At 37.8% G+C, this 17,736-nt stretch overlaps 1 protein-coding gene across 6 annotated transcripts in view; it reads left to right on the top strand.

Annotated features, from left to right (window-relative positions):
- eya1 (EYA transcriptional coactivator and phosphatase 1) overlaps nt 1-17,736 on the top strand; it is a 116,838-nt gene that overhangs the window by 19,358 nt on the left and 79,744 nt on the right. Inside the window, exon 1 of one of the 6 annotated variants that reach the window (XM_015353777.2) lies at nt 14,652-14,690. The exons of the other annotated variants lie outside the window; for them this stretch is intronic. The gene's annotated coding sequence lies outside the window, so the exon portion shown is untranslated. Of the gene's footprint in view, nt 1-14,651; nt 14,691-17,736 lie in introns of those variants that run through there. 6 annotated transcript variants of the gene reach the window in all.

The following is a 17,736-nucleotide window of genomic DNA, read 5'->3' as shown; positions in this document are numbered from 1 at the left end:
GACCATGTATGGGTATCTCCTGTTTGCTGTACAGATGTGCGCTGGAGCCCCTGATGTGTATTATTTGGAGAATACAACAGCATTTTTTGTGAAGTACCTAGCATGCAACTTATATTCAAAAAAATCCCAATCTTGTCCATGTGATGGAGGAAATCTGAGTTTTCCAAAAAGAACGCCTCCATTCATTTTTTAAGCTTTTTTCAGTTTTATTTCCAATGTTTTTGGGGATTTTGTGAATCGTCAATATGACTAATTTGCTGTCAGACACTGAGGGGTTTTGCAAGCCAGGCAGACTCCAGAAATTAATTTATCCAAATAACCAAGCCCTCCCAGGCCAGCCGACCAGGGACACTGAAATGGCCTAAGTAGGAAAAGCCTCCTTTTGAAGTCTGGAATGTTTTGACTGACTTGAAACAGGCGGCTGGAATGAAAGGGTAATTTTCATTGACCCATGGGATTTTTTTCCTTTCCTATTTTTTTCTACCATTTTCAGATATTGGGTGGAAAACAAAGAATAATTGCCTGGGCTGATTTACAATGACTTAGCAGTCAGAAAAAACAACGCACCGCACTGACCCTAAAAGAGTTATAGACAAAAAAAACATTTTTATTTTTTAGGGGAACAGTACAATGCACAGAGCAGTGGGATGAAGAATTCGAACCATAAAGGTTTCTTACTGCAAAATATGATTTTTCTTTGTCTCCACACCATGTTCTTTTATGGTAGGCAAAGCCGGAAATCCTTTATTTTACTGTGTTGTCTTGTGTTCAATGTGAAGTATACTGCAAATTTCTTTACAGGAGATGTTCGTGTGTGGAATGTCGTATTGTTTCATTTATAGGTTTTACCTGATGTATAGCCTAATTGAAGTATAACTGCAGAACTGTTTTTTTTTTTGCCTTGTTTTCATAAACTTCTTCTGCTCTGTTTTTGTATCCTAGAAATCCAGTGTGAAGGGCAGTGAAGTAAAGCAGAATGAGTGCTGGTGTTTTTTATTGCTTTGTTCTTAATTGTGATGTTGAATACCAGTGATGTTGGTGGCACAGAAGGAACAGGTCTCAAGTGTGTGTAGTGTTTCCTTTAAATTGAGTTTAGTAGTGGCACATTGCTCATTGAATGGATTCATTGTTGCTGGATTTTAAATTCATTGTTCATAAACTGCAGTTTGCCGAATAACTTTGCAGTTTTCTTAGTAACTGGTGCAGTAAAATGAAAGGTATTTGTATTTTAAACAAAGGGGAGAAAATAATTTCACTTTAGTATATGTGTTGCATATATTAGCAGTGCACATCCTGTTTGGTTTTTCATTTCTTTTTTCATTCTTTGTTGCTTTTGTTTTTATGGAGACATATGGATACAGTGTGTCAGATTTCTTAAACTGTGTTAAATAGAAAATGCAATTAACGGATCTTACTAAAGAACATATTAAAATAGTTTTAATGGAATTCAAACTGCTCACAGTGTGCTGAATGTGCCAGTTGCTCTGCTGGACAGCAGCCATACAGTACATGGTTGTATGTCTTCTCAATGTACCGTAGCTCCATCACACTGGGAAATATTTAAAAATAAGCTTTGTTTCAAATTTAGAAATCCTTACATACACACATTTTTCAAAGAACTTTAAATACTCAAATATTGGAAGATTTATCTGCCTAAACCTAAACACACTGGCCCTTTTTTTCCTTGAAAACATAAAGTTCAGCCAAGCAATGGAAGTCCATCATCGAAGTTGTGTCCCGAGCAGAGTAAAGATTTCTTTGAGCTCACTGTCACTCTGAAACAGTTTCACAGATATTTATTTTGGATTGGAGTTTTATTAATTCAGTTTTATGTTCTGTGTTACAGTAGGTATATGATAAACAAGTGTTGCTATCAATTCCCAAACTCCTGTATAATGAAAGGTGTGGCAAGCTGTTGTTTCAGCCTACAGTAGGTGAAATTTCCAGCAGAAGGTTTTGTTTTTTTCTCTGAACTTTTATCTAATTAGCCAACCTAAATAGTAGTTAAGTTTTATCTGAATTATGTGCAAGTGTTTTTTTTACAAAAAACATGTGGGAAAATGTGCCAGTGTCAGTGAGGCTTTGTTAGTGATTCAAATATTTCTCATATTTGTATCAAACATTTATTTTATGGGCTGTTAATGCAATTATTTCGGTTTTAAGTAATATTAATTTTCCTGATGGATTGCAGGTCTCAGTAAATATCAACTGCAATTAGAATCAATTTGAAAGTGAAATTTTCTACCATGGATTAAGAGGCCTGCTAAAATAGCAGTTTTCCTATATGAAATCTTAAGTTTCTGTAGAAACAGTGTGATAATTTAATTAAATATGAAAAATTGTTATGCTTCAAAAAGCATGCTGATTAGAATAAATTGAATAAAGTGCATCATCAGGAAATGAGATTTACTGAAAGATAAATTATTAATGCCTTTAAGGCTTCTACTTTATTGGGTTATGAATGTTTGCTTTTTTGTCACGTTTTTATTTTTGTTGTATAAGTATTAAGCTATTGCTCTTGAAATAGTTTGCTTTTATACGTCTGTATTACCAAGCTATGTTGGGAAGAAGAGAGGGAATGTTAAACACAACCAACTAAACCAAGTGCTGCTTGCTTTCTCTGTCAGAAAATAATTCCCAGAGGTTGTTCTGCAACCCTTCAAAAAGGCAGATTAGAGCTTGGGCGCTTACAGCTTTGAGGTGAGGCCATTAACTTGGTAGAGGTGAAACAAATTGGATTTTATGGCATTAGAACATGCCATCCGAATCACAGTATATATGTGTTCCTTAATAGAAGATGACAGAATTAATGGCTCTCTGCTTGTTTCACAATGTACGTTGGACGTTTAGAGATAGGAGAGTTCAAAAGGTGGCTATGCATGTGGAGCGGCTCTTTGCTTAAAGGAACATATTTATGTGTGGATTCTTGAACATATATTTGTATTTGTAAATATTTGTAAGAATTAGAAACTGATAAAATATATCTTCAAACAAAGGTGAGCTTAGAGCACGTCGATGAAAAAGATGTTACATATGTTATGGAACTGTTCCCTGGTTCCCTGCTTACTGTTTATTTTCTTAGATTTTGTAAGGTATGAATAACTTTCGAGGGCCAAACATTCTTTATTGACTTTGAAAATCTTTAAACATGATCTGTTAATGTTATCATTCAATCAGTTTTGATGAAAATCGCATTCTTTTGTCTCATGTTTTTTTTATTGAGTTAATAAGAACTATTCATAATCTATCTTGCGATTTATAAAAAAAACAGAAATGCATAGACTAATGAGCTATGTAGTTTCGATAACAATAAATAATTCAATGCTCTGCTGTCATGAGTTGTTGTAGGTAAGTTGTCCCCAATGACAGCTTTTTATAACCTATGACTCAGCCTGCAATTACAGTACATTTCTAACATCTCCAAAGAGGCAACATCCCCTCTACTGAACTGTTACAGTGTCCAGCACTTTCTTAATTGATTGATTATTAACTTGTTTTCATTAAGAAACATAACATATAAATTGTGCCCACGTATAAATAGTATGGTGTTGCAATTTCTTCGTTATCGTAGTTGTGAGATTCAAGTAACCAGGCACAGCACTGGCAGGTTAAACTGGTTGTTTTTTATCCTCCCTGTTAGCAAGCACGCTTCGGTACTTTGGTGTGAAGTAGCCCTCCACTGTCTACACTGTCTACACCGTCCTCCAATGAAAGTTTGGCACTGTTTGCAATTTAGACAGCCATGCACAGGAGGTTTAAAAAAGAGCACCTTATGGTCACCTATGATAATATGATATTTATGATATGTACAGTCCTATGATATTTACAGTTTGAATCCAAGCCTGTCTACTGCTCATCACAGTGCATTTTTCTATCTTGATTTATTTATAGTAGGAGCAATTTAAGCAGCAATAACTTGATTTGAGGAGGAAGGCTGTCCTGTACTGTATATCAGCAGCAGGCTACTGCTTGATCAGTCTTGAGCCAGAGAGCCACAGATATTGATTTCCAAATTCTGAACTGTGCTACAAGATGGCAAGTGATTTGTCTCTAAAATGTAATAACAACGTAATGTTTATAGTTATTGTACTATTAATATTATGGTATTCCAAAGATTTCCATCTATATGCCAACAGAACTCTGAGTCCTTTTTTTTTCCTTCACAAAGGTTTTAATTCCTTTTTTAGGCATAAAAGACAATTTTGTGAATTAACCACTCACAGGTTTGCAGCCATGACTCCTTGGACTGTGCCAAGAAAAATAAATCTGGCGACTGTGATTAAGTGCTTGACAATAGTGTTAGCACAGTTCTAGCGGTTTACAGTAATAAGCTGAGGAAGGGCAATTAGGACTGCCGATTATATAAAGTATAGCTTGCAGGTGGTGGGATGAAATGAGCAGGGGATTACCTCAGTTACAAATTAAGTAGTTACTGCAGTTTGAAGGGCTTCACTTGTAATTTACAGCTGGGTATAGCTACCTGGCAGTTCCCTAGAGCACTGTATCAACTCCACTTACATGTCAAGACCATACAAATGATTGTTTTCCTATTGGAAATGTTCGTTATTACTTTTAGATGATATTTTCTACTTTTAATATGAAGGCCAGTTTCCTTTTTGCATTTAATATTTTGTAAGGCATAAGGTTTGAGATGTGTTTGGCATTTGAACCTAGCAATGAAATAGGTGTCATCATTTTAAATGTATGTCTTCTTCCTGGTTAAGCAGATATTAAAAGGACACTGCAGTCCTGATTTCTCAGACCGGTTTATAAACGTAGCAACAAAATAAATTCATTGATGTTACTGACAAATTTCAAATTAAGCATGAAATCGTGAATGTTTCAAAAGTACTGTAGTCGCCACTGGTGTTGCAAACTTGCATTCAAGTTTCCACAAATTTCAACATGATGCAGCCCTTCCTGCTCACTAGTCACTTTAAAGACTACTGTAATGTGATGTACAAAAGAATAAGTAATTAATAATAATAATTGCTTACACTTATATAGCGCTTTTCTGGACACTCCATTCAAAGTGCTTTACAGGTAATGGGGATCCCCTCCACCACCACCACCAGTGTGCAGCCCCACCTGGATGATGCGACAGCAGCCATAGTGCGCCAGAACGCTCACCACACATCAGCTATCAGTGGGGAGGAAAGCAGAGTAATTAAGCCAATTCATATATGGGGATTATTAGGAGGCCATGATTGGTAAGGGCCAATGGGAAATTTGGCCAGGACGCCGGGGTAACACCCCTACTCTTTTCAAGAAACGCCCTGGGATTTTTAATGACCACAGAGAGTCATGACCTCGGTTTTCTGTCTCATCCGAAGGACGGTGCCCGTTTACAATATAGTGTCCCCGTCACTATACTGGGGCAGTAGGACCCACACAGACCGCAGGGTGAGCGCCCCCTGCTGGCCCCACTAACACCTCTTCCAGCAGCAATCAGTTGTCTTTCAGTCCGGAAGGTTACTTGTTCTACGTCTTAACTTCTCTTGCTTGAAGTTGCTGCTGCCCTTGCAGACATGCCTAATCCAGACCTGTCTGTCCATGTTTGGCCATAGAGATGACACTAAGCTGTTGGAGGCACAGCTGAGTTACAGCTCAGCCACCGTGGAAACGCGCCGCCTTCTCTTGGAAGAAGGCTGTGGAACAATGAACAGACTACAGGCGCTCCCAAGTGGGGCATTTAGCAAGTATGCTTGTCTGCTGCGTGGGTTGAGCTCTGTGGACCAGACACCGATCCGAATCTGAGTTGTGTTACAGAAGTAACTGCCCGACAGTCAAGCCTTAAAAATCACCATTTAGATTTGCAGATTGGCTGGGTATCTGATCAAAAAAAGTCACCTGATAGTCCACATTCTACAAAAACTACACACAAGCCTTTTGCCTTTTGTGTTTGACCCATCGAAAAACCAGTGCGTCCTATAGATAAGGACTTCCTTAATATGTGTGGGTTGAAGTGCGGTTTCCCAATCAGACTAAATACTGCCCCCTGCTAGGGTTCCCTTGGCAATGATTCATCATGGGTACAAGCATCTCGTTTGCAGTAACAATGCTGATGTATTTCGACTGTGTATTTGAGGCTTATCAGCTTCTTGTTTGGATCACATCGTTTTTCTCCCTGTCAACACTATCCTTCTGTGACCTCTGGAATTACTCTCTTTTTCCTGATCTCCGCTGTCAGCACCCCCCTCAGTTCCATGAACTTATTTTATCAAACACCACAACACTCGTTCTCAACACTCTTAACTGTATTGTCAGCACTGAAGTGGGATGTTTGTCTTTAAAATCATAGCCTCTCTGATTGAAATGTTAAGATATACTGACCCTGAATAGTCTTTTGCATTTTATCTCGCTCCGAAGAGATATACAGTGTGTGTATGCATTTATTTTTCAAAGGATTTCAGAGGACCTTATCTTAATGTAATATGTACTTTATGATCACAGTTTATGTATTAGAGTTTTGTACACAATAGGCTAAACTGTAAATTAGATTACTGTATCTATGTAGGTCTACTGCATTCTGCAAAATCTGCACCCATATGGGACAATTGCATACCTCACTATCTTTGAGGTCAGCTCTCTTGTTTTATTTTTTACAGTATTTGTTTTACTGTTAGAATAGAAACTGACTGATTGCACTTATCCAAGTTCCCTTGGTGTACTCACTTTTTCATAGGCATGTTCAGATTACCATGGTCTGAATGAGTTGCAATCAGTGGAGCTACTCCTGTGAGAAAAAAGCTTTATTTTGCCTCTGTCTGGGTTTTTAATGAAATGCGTGAAAGTAATGATCTCTGATGATGGTCAGGTTACTTAACTAAAATGTCAGATGTTTATTTTAAACAATAGTTTTGTACTGTACTTGTATCTGGAGTGAGTATTTTGCTGTTTTTTTCTTCTTTGTACATTGTGCTTTGCAGGTGGGGTTTTGAGCAGGGGGCAGCTTGATTCTAGTGATGAGGGAGACTCTCATCCGTATTTATGCGTGAAAATAATACCTGAGAGAAAATACCAGGCACAAAACCGCAGAGTGAACTGGAGCTGTGGAGGATAAGATTTGTATTGAACTGTTTTTATTTAGTTCACTCTGTGCTTTGAAAAAGTACTTTAAATAGGGAAATGAAACATACAGTTTATGTGCATTCTTTTACGAAATGCTCCTTAAAGCTAAGCTACAGTATACATTGTACTGTATATATTCAGTATGTTAACTACTCTGAACTGGATTTTGCCATTTTGCTACTGTCCATTCGAGAAAATGCCTGTGTTACACAATATCTCTCAGCTCATTGAATCATTTGTAGGATTATAAACGTCGTATGCGTGATTCCTGTTTCTGTTGTGGATCTTGGCCCCATATTTCATTACAGGAAGTGCTGTAGAAATTTTTAAAAATCTTAGAATAATAGTGCAGTTAAACTATAAAACTTCATTAAAGATTTTATTGAGTCAGCACCAGTCCACATCTGCCTTCTTGCGCGGTGGGATTTCCCTCGGTGGAATGCAGCGTATCTATAAATGTAAGTGATATAAAAAGGGTGGTGGGGGTGTGGAACAAGCTGCCCAGCCATGTTGCTGAAGCCGATACGCTGGTGTCTTTCACAAAACAGCTGGGTGTAATATGTGGGTCAGTTAACTACTTCTGTTCATACCAATGGGCTGGCTAGATGAGCTGAACGCCTTCGTCACATTTGTAGTCTTGGTTTTTCCGTAGCTGTTAAAGAGCGTACAATATGGTTTATTGGGATGTTCAGCTTGCTTGTGGTAAAGATCCTTAAAAAAAAAAAGTGAGAGCATGGCACAAGATACCCAGCCATGTGCTAACAGCATACAAACAGACTGCAGGGGCATGATTCCCTCTCATTTGTACAGTAACCCTTCATACAGTATGCTTCTGAGTTCTAAGGCTCGGTATCAGTGTTTTTTGCTTGTCTCAGGAGCCCACAAAACTTTTATTAAAACAGTCGACATGTTTTAATGGCCTCCTCTTCTCTATAATCTTTCTTATATGTTTTCTCCTCATCTTAAACTTGCAGTGCTGAAGGTGAGTTTTAATCATCTTATTAAAAATCAATAGTAACAAAATATAATAATATATGGTTGCACATTCATATCAACATACAATTGTTACGAGAAGAACTATATGTGCGAGACAAATTTTTAACATGCTGTTTATGTTGAAGCTCAGTGGTGGTTCAAAATCAGAAAATGTACATGTTTTGGGGCCTTTTGTCTGATAAATTAAGACGTGTTTCACTTTGAGCCTCCAAATGATGCTGGTGTAGCAATTCCAGTGAAATCGATTTAAAAGTTTGATGGAGAAATGAATGTGTCAGGTAATGGTTAATTATGAAATACTGTTCTAGTAAAAAAAGGACAGGCCATTCTGCCACAATGAAATATTGCCATCAAAAAATTTAGTTTCAGAAAAGCAAAAATTCACTATGGGAAAAAATGGTGGGGACAAAAAATAAAACTCAAAAAACAGCTGGGGCGTTGTGACACCTGTGTATTGGGATTGTGAGGATAGGGATACCTCCTGGTTGGGAGTGGGCCTGGTATGAATTTCTACTCAATGGATAAGAAGGAAGGCCCTGTCTCAAATAGCGAGTGCCTAATGATGCAGGCTGCATTAATAACAGTGAAATGCAGTGCATTTGATTTGTATTGCTTATGTCATCATCCCTGCAAATGCTTACTTTCATTAAGGATTAAAGAAAGTTAAAAAGCTTGCAAAACACACTGGAAATGAATTGGCAAAGAATCATCTCTTTGAATGCTGTATAATTAAAATTGACTAAGATGCAGAACAGGGCAACACCGTGGACACATTGTAGTTCAGAAGAACAATATGTGCTCCAGCGCTCACCTCACGAAGCTTCTTTCAGGACCCTATGGAGACAGCAGAATCCGGAGGGGAGTGAGACAACATGGGGAATAAAGACTAGGATCGGGACTGGAAGAACGGGGGGGCGTGTCCAAGGTGTGCCGGTGCTCGGGGGGGTGTGGTCCAGGCAAACAAGCCCGAAGGGGGTCCATAAGAAAATCCAAGAGTGAGCAAAAGTCCAGAGCCGGGTAATCAATCCATGACGAACAAGACAGGAGTTAAAAGCCAGAGCGGGATCCGGCGAAGGGTCGGGGGAAATAAAAGAGGATAACGGGACCAGGAGCTCCCAGTCCCTGATGGTCAGGACACTGTGATGAAGCCTAATGCGTCGAGCCCCTCCTGGACTCGCTGGTAGGCGGGCTTCCGGGCGTCCATCTTCCAAAGCTGAGCCCAGATTGGTAGGAGCGTCTGGCTTTTATAGGAAGGGGGCTGGAACAGGATCAGGTGTGGGAAAAATCAATACAATCAAGGAAGGGCTGGAGCGTCCTTAAGAGGAGGGGCTTACGATTGTTACACCTCACTAATGCAGGTTAAATCCACTCTTTTTCATATTTCTCATATTTATTAAATCATTGCGTGGTATGGATCAATCAATGGATAACTTTGTAACTTAAAAATGTACTGTATAGTTAGTTCTCAAACCTTGAAACTCATCAATGGTTTGTCCCTGTTTAAGACTGAGTGCTTGATTCCTCATGGATGGGATGCTGGTCCATGGCAGAAATACCCCTAGTACTTGGTGTCTGCTTCCACATGGATGTACCAGGGTATTGAACACCCAGCACTGCAGTTTGGAGCCCATAGCCTAAAACAGACCTCTGTACTGCCCTTATACAGTACATGTACTGTAGAGGTTTATTGTAATCTACTTGTTCAGTTCTCCTCCTCACTGACAAAATGGATTGACTTTTCACAAAACACTATTGTTTCAGCTTCAGCATAGTGTTACCAGTGAAGCTCATTTACATAAATATGACTATTTAAACTTCCCTTCAAAAGCAGATAACATAAAGGAGAGAAATGTCTAGGAAGGTAAACAGGTTACACCTGTTCAATTGGACCCCTGTATTTGTACCATGATTCATTCTGTAGGGTTGGCTGAAATAATCCACTGAAGGTTTAGACGTTATGTTCATATAATTATTTAACTTTGCTTAATGGAAGAAATGTATCAGCATTTCAGAATTGCACATTCTAACTGTTTGACTTATTCATCGTCAGCAAGTATAAATGATGAATAATTGGAAAATACAAAACATGTTTCATTTTGTTGCTAACCTTTACTCAGCGTAAGATAAACGAGACCAGGCTGGGCATGTTTCGTCCACTGATTTCAATTAGAAAGCATGTTTCTAAATTATGTTCCTGTAGAGAACTTAAAACAGCTGCCGTATGTGGCCTTGATTAAATCCTTTCAAATGTGATTATGGTATAAACAAACATTTGCCAGCGGTGACGAATGCAAGGCCTTTTTTATCGCGTCGCTTTCCAAGGATATCCTTCGGTGACCAGAGCTACGAGCGACAGACAAAGCGCTGGTTAGGTTCTGTTGACCATGTTTTATTCATTTCTGTCAACAAAGTCATTTTTAAAACTGATCGCAGACATCGTAGATCGTAGAAGTAGATATTCAAAACAGAGAAGAATTTGATTGACTTCGGTAAAGAGTTGAAAATCTCCGTGTGAAAAAGAAGTATGTTGGGGAACGTCAACATTGCCATACAAAGTACAGTAGCGTAAGGGTGTCACTTCTTCAGTTGCGCTGTCATTAATATTAAATGCCAGCAAAGAATGCCTTTACAAGACATCTTATTGTGTCATTGCTAGTGGGATAGGTTTGTTCTTTTTCTTTTGAAGTGTTTCTTACTTTCATACCTAAAACACAGAATTTACAATATGGGCCTGGAACAACTCCATGAACTTGTATTCTCTGTACTGGTTATATATTATTACAATTTTTTATCATCTTTCAGTATTCTAAATTTAGTAGCATTATGCTTAGTTTTTAATTTAGTATTGTAGGCTCTAAGTACATAATTTTCTCTTTGCGAAGGATCTTACTATCACCGACTAACACAGTTTTACTAAAATATCATGATTGCAGCTTGTCTTAAAACGCTGTTTGCAAATCTGCAGATTATTGTCATTTTTGAAAGCCGGATTTAGAAACGTGTCTGTATCAGCTGTTCTGTTCAAACCCCGGTCACAACGCCAGATCCAATCCATCCCTGCTGGAAGGAAGCGGTAGCTTTGCACAAGAAATGTAGAAATTCTTGCAGGCGTGCTTGAAATCAACACTGGGGGTTTCAGCAGACCATTACTATAATTTTGATCATACATGTACATTTTCGCAATGAAGGTAAGTGATTTAGGCAGCCGTATTCGTATATTTCAAAATCATTCAAAACTGTCCACAGAGCATGACGTTTTGCAAAGGCAATGGGTGATTTTAAAACTGATTGAATGCCAGTTATGAAATTGCATTTTAAGACCTTTGGTACTGTACATGACTGTTAAGTGGGTGCATTTGTTTTCTGCTAGCATTCTGCAGTGAGTGACCCAATTACGATACATGCATGTGGTCTGACAACAGCCACCACACTGAAAGCCCTGGAGGCGTTTCACGCTGTAGGTGTGTTTTACATTCCTGACAACGCTGTGTGTGGCTGTCGTCATATTTGTGCTGCTCCTTATTCAAAATGAGGCAAAAGGGGCAACAGTTCACAAGTTCGCATCCTGGAAACCTGCCGTTACTACTTAAAGCTAATAATGTTTTCAAGAACAGGTGCTAGTGACATAATTTTGGCTCAGTGTTAGACCCCGAGACATTTATTGCCTTGCCAGGCACTTTCTTAGTTTGTCAATATGTGTGAATATCCTCCTAATGCAACTGGTCTGGGTTGGTTATGGTCTAAACAAAATATTTGCCTGGATCCCTGCGATAGTTCAAGAATGCACTTGATCTTTGTTTTCCTTTTCAAATGCACGTACATGTCTAAAACTCAAAAATGCTTTGCTAAGAGCTATTTATTCACTTACACTGTTAACTACTGGCACATATGCTTTGGACTGGAATGCCGTTCAGAATGCAGAAAATATATTTAGTTCTTGCCAACAGACAGCAAAAGGCACCAGTGGGTCTCGTTCTATAAGAGAGCAGTTATTTTTGTCACCGTGTGTTCTTTCAATTAAAGTAATCTTTTTCTTAGCTCCTTTAAGACCTGTAAGCACACATAATTTTGGATCGATGTGTTTATTAAAAAAAGGGACAATTGTTTTCAGATTAAATAAATGATGTACAGTCTTATCATTTACACCATTAATAGCAAGCTTGTAAAATATTGGGTAATGGCCAGACCATATTAAAGACATATTGCTTAATTTTCTTATTGTTTTATAGTTACTCTTTTGTTAATGTCATGCATGAAATTACTACAGACACATTGTTTTGAAAGTTTTTTGTTTGCCTTTGTACAAGGAGCATAACAATGCTAACACAGTCCCTTTCCAGTAGTCCATACCACTGTGCATTTTGCACAGCTGAAATAACATTGGCTGTTGTACATTTCCCTTTTATGAGATATTTACTTATTGCTGTTCTAAAGTTAGTACAAATACTAGTTTTCATAATATCCAAAGCAACCACAGACAAAAAATATTTGAACAGGTATTTTTCTAAAGTGAAGGTAAACCTGCATTTTTCTGGCTTTTTAATATAGAATTCATGTAATTTAATATATCTTTTTTAAAAATAATAACACTGTTATATTCTGCATTAGTTATCTCCACAATTTAATTTTCATTAACTTAATTAATTTTCATTATTGATCTCTTCAACAATTCCATTTTAATTATGTGGAAAATGGAAAATTGAGTTATTTTTAGTAATATATTAAGCCAAGCAAAAGCAGTAAATTACATATAAATATGTCCTCTCTTAGCCTACTAATATTAGACAACCAGTTTCTGTTCTTTGTGTAAATGGCTTTGTGTACCAAACATTTGGTGCTAAAATGTTTTCGTGTTTTTTTTTGTGCTTTGTAATTTATGATGAATTTCTAGAATTCAAGAGCCCTAAGAAGATAAAGTGTTTGTTGCCATAGTACAGAAAGAACTTCAGGAGAAAATCAGTTTGCCTTAAGGGTACCAAGCATTTGTACTGTAAGCGAGTGTGTGGGCATACACCATATCTTGTCAGGTGCTTACTGAGGAATCTCCGGAACAAAATGGAAATAAAGTACCGTCTTGATGTGAGATCCGTTTAATTGAAAATCCAACGATGTTTAAGATTAAGGAAATGTAACCCCTATGAAAACAGAAGATGTGTGTTTCGGAGCATGCTGCATTTACGTTATGCATCAGTGACATACTGTACATAATAATTAAGATGGGGATTGTTAATTGCTTTTCATTTTTTTTCCTCCAGCAGGTCGTTGCATCACTTCCCGTAAGCTGGATTGCTATTTGTAAAGCTCTGATTATGTAAACTGTTTGCATGCTGCTGTAGGTCTGACTGAAAAAGAAAAATTACAGGACCTGAAATGAACAACTGAGAGATTTAATTTAGTGGCTGATAAAATATTGTCCTAGTGTTTTTACAGTAGCTTGCAATATGTTTTAGCATATTAGATAACTTAAAAAGTTATCTTTTTAACCTTTAGTTAGCTGTCAAAACGAAAGCCAGTACTTTAGGGTTTTAGGTTCCTGGTTTCAGTCAGTGACAGTCATGGGTCTAAAATGTGACACTTCTCTTAATTGCTGTCTTTCCAAGATCCTTTTACACTGAAAAACCTCCACCAAAAGCTAAATAATTTTAAGCCCCTAATCAAACACATTGAATTAGAAGGTTAATTAGAGAATAACCTGAAAGCGACAATGGCAGTCTTTGCTCATTCAGACGCCTGTGTTGCTCCCTGGGATTCATGAAATGCAACAAGAACAATTTACATTAATTATTGTATTGAAGCTAATATGACTGTTTATCCTTCTGAATGACGATTATACTACAAATCAGTATCATAATTAATCAGTAAAGCAGATTATGTCTTCTTTATACTGTGCTGTGGTTCATGGTGGACTTCTAAATTTAAAATAACATTCCTATCAATGTTCGTTTTTGGCAGGATCCTGTTTACCGTAAAATGAACATTGTTTTCTTAACATGCTAAATTTTCTGTTTTACCATTTTTCCGTACATTCCTTTCTCCTGAGATCACTGCAGTGCCCACAAGGAAATAAACTTTATTAATGCAGCTTGCTGGAAGAACAGTGAACCTTAATACCATGGTTTTTAGCATTGAATTGATAAACACTTGGATTTACATTTCCATGACATACAGTATTTTTGTTTTTAGCAAGACAAGGTTAATGAAATTGGTGTAGTCGTGACAATCAGTGTGCTGCCCTTAAATCCACACTGGACCAGAAAGAGTTTAAACGAGGCTTACTAGTCATTGCTTGAGGCACCTTAGAATTCAAAGCCCTTGCATATGTAAGGGGTTTCCAGGAGATCTCTGAAAATCAAGCAGCAAATCCATGTGGTTAAACAGGGATGAACTGAGAACAATAACTGGACAAGTAAATTACCTGCATTGAAGGGAAATACAAGAGCAGTTGCTTGCAACTAGGCAACAGGCAGTGTATTGTTTGTATTGCACAATACAGAAGCTCATTGCAAACATCGCTTATCCTGTTTAATGCCCATGTAATCCTGAAAATGCTGTCATTTTGATTGTTTGCCCTTTCTTTGACAAAGCAGGCTTTGAATGGTTCCTCTAGAGCTGAGTGGTAATAGGTAAGTCTGCCAGCTCCCTATGCTGATCATTTGTTTTTTTCTGTGGGCATGAGAAACTGAAATAAAAAGAGAGCAGAAATACGGTATATCAGAAGGGCAGGTTGATTAAATTCTGATGTATTTTAGTGCTTCCTTTAAGTGCTGCAGCTTTGGAAAGCAAAATCAAACGAGAAACACCTGAGGGGACATGGGTCAGAGACAGTGCAAAGACTTTAAGCTGTTTTACTATGAAGTCTGTGTGACCGGAGCTTAGAATTATGGCATCTCGGGTTATTGCGCTCTAGGAACTTTGTGCACATGAAGCACACAAGATGAAGCTGTGAAAGAGTCGATAGGATCTGCGGCACTCTGTCATACAGAGTGAACACTGTGTGATCTAGAAAACCTGGATAAATATTGTTAACAATGTTTGAGTCACGTTTTTGAAACCTATACATATATAATGCTTCTGTAGAGATATTTTATGCTCAAAAGTGTGAGTACTATGAACCTACTTTTAAGAAATAAGACTGGTTTCTTTGGTGTTTTATACATTTTTCTGAAGAATGAAGGACAGGACAGGAGGCGTCTACTGTGTCAAGAAGAATACTTCTCACAACAGTTGTAGTTGTTTCTTACTGATTTACTTACCAATCCTGGGTGTCTTTGAGGGATAGCAGTGAGTGGTTTTAGAATGTCTTTCCCCTTGTACTCCCATCTGTTAATAATTGTGTGCTGAAGTTCCTTTCCTTTTTTAGGTAAGGTGACTACTGTCATAATGAAAAATTTAGATTTTTATGTTATTTACTGTAGATTTGGGAAATAAACCGTAATGAAACTTGAAAATATTTAGCGGATATTCTGATCTAATAGTTATATGGTACAGTATATCTAATTGCATTCATTTTCTACATGAAATGTTAATAATTCTTTCAATAATACAGTATTTGATATAGCTACAGCTGTATAGTATTATCAAGAAAATGTTACAAAACTTAATTTGCTAATTTGATTGATCAGTATGAACAATACCAGTTCAGTTCAGAATAGGTTGGTTGTATGTTTCGGCAGTGGTTTGTAATCCATACTCTTTATTGCTATTTGTATGTAGTGTATGTAACAAAAATACCTGAAATATTATATTTGTTAGCCTTTACTGTTGGCTACACAGTTACATTCTCCAAACTTTTTTCGCATACTGTAGGTTTTCATTCTTGAAATGTTGTCTTAAAAATGTTTGTATTAAAAATGCAGTGTACTGTAACTAGGCTGTTGTTTATTTCTGTATCATTCTGACTTAGATTAAGAGGAGTTTCCAGTACTGACTTGCATTAAGTATAATAAGTGTCAAGTCAGTGTCTTTGTGGTTTCAAAATCTAATGCAATTAAGTGGGAATATCCTTGCCCTGAGGATTTTGAAAAGATCCATGTGTTAAAATACTTCTGAGCATCTTTAAAAATTGCTCTGACAGTCAGGAAATGTTTTTTTTTTTCGATTACTTTTACAAATTTACCTTGCTGGTTATGCAGTTGTAGTATTTTTATGGTCATAAATGCTGTGATCCTAATGGTACATTAGAGGAGAAATTCACTGTGAAACAAATTTAAAAAAGCTCTGTAAGTAAGAGCATATTACATTGTTGTATGATAGTTGTAGGCTCCAAAATGTCCCCATGATGCTGCATTGTCAATCAAAAACAGCCCAGCGAGTACAAACAGCTGAGTTAAAAAAGATCCCTTCCTGTAGTTCAAGAAGCAGAGGTACTGTACTTGTGCAAATGCGCCTTACCTACTGCAGCATCACTGGACACACTGAAGACTCTGTGTAGATCACAAGAATGTGATAATAATAATAATTTCTTACAATTATATAGCGCTTTTCTGGACTCTCCACTCAAAGCATTTTACAGGTCATGGGGATCCCCTCCACCACCACCAGTGTGCAGCCCCACCTGGATGATGCAACGCCCGCCATACAGTAGTTCGCCAGAACGCTCACCACACATCAGCTATCGGTGGGGAGGAGAACAGAGTAATGAAGCCAGTTCATAGAGGGGGATTATTAGGAGGCAGTGATTGGTAAAGGCCAATGGGAAATTTGGACAGGACTCCGGTGTTATACCCCTGCTCTTTTCGAGAAAAGCCCTGGGATTTTTAATGACCACAGACACTCAGGACCTCGGTTTTACATCTCACCCATACCTTAGTTTTTCCCAGGAGGTCTCCCATCCAGGTACTGACCAGGCTCGCACCTGATGAGCTTCAGTGGGCTGCCAGTGGTGAGTTGCAAGGTGATATGGTAGCTGGCGAATGACACCTGACATGGCAAATGCTGACATGAGAATGACTACTAATGAGAAAAGCCCATTTCACCGATCTAGCTCGTTGGACTTTTACAGAAATACAAAACATCACTGGTCCTCCTGTATACTGTAAATTGTAGCTACCTTTAACCAGGGGGTAGGTATGTGAATAATCAAAATCTAACTTATGCAACAAATCATAAGGTATGATTATGTTCAGGGGCTCAGAAATACAGGCAGAAATCAAAGAAATCACTTGAGTACAAGTTGAGGTTTTAGATCCCTATGATCCAGGGTTGAAGTCTGAGTCATGTTACAAGTCTGTGATGGAGTTGGAATACTTGGCATATACTGTAATATACCAATTTTCTTGACTAACTGAGGGAGATCCCCGCTCAATAAGCATTATTATTGCGCATTGTAAACAGTATTTAACAATCAAGGATGAAGGGCTCAAGATTCAATTCATTAATGATGAATATTGCCTCCTATTGATTTATGAGATCTCTTTCGTCCCAAACTGGTGTTTCCACACAGAAGTTTGTTGTATCGAAGGATGCTACAAAGGGCATGATGCATCCGAATGCATCATCACAAGTTCTTCTTATATTCAAACAAAGATAACCCTGGTCCTGGAGGACCCATCTCTTTCCAAGGTTTTAGGAAAATTGTAAGTAACTGAAGTAAGAAGATGAAGATTAATCAACTAATTTGTTCGATTAAGAGATGTCCAGTCTTTGAGGGAACTGGTACATGTTCTTATG

The sequence above is a fragment of the Lepisosteus oculatus genome, chromosome 6 (genome assembly GCF_040954835.1).
Source record: "Lepisosteus oculatus isolate fLepOcu1 chromosome 6, fLepOcu1.hap2, whole genome shotgun sequence".
Classification (NCBI taxonomy): Eukaryota; Metazoa; Chordata; class Actinopteri; order Semionotiformes; family Lepisosteidae; genus Lepisosteus; species Lepisosteus oculatus.
Note: the sequence above shows the minus strand (reverse complement) of the source record. Positions and strands in the feature narration are given on the sequence as shown.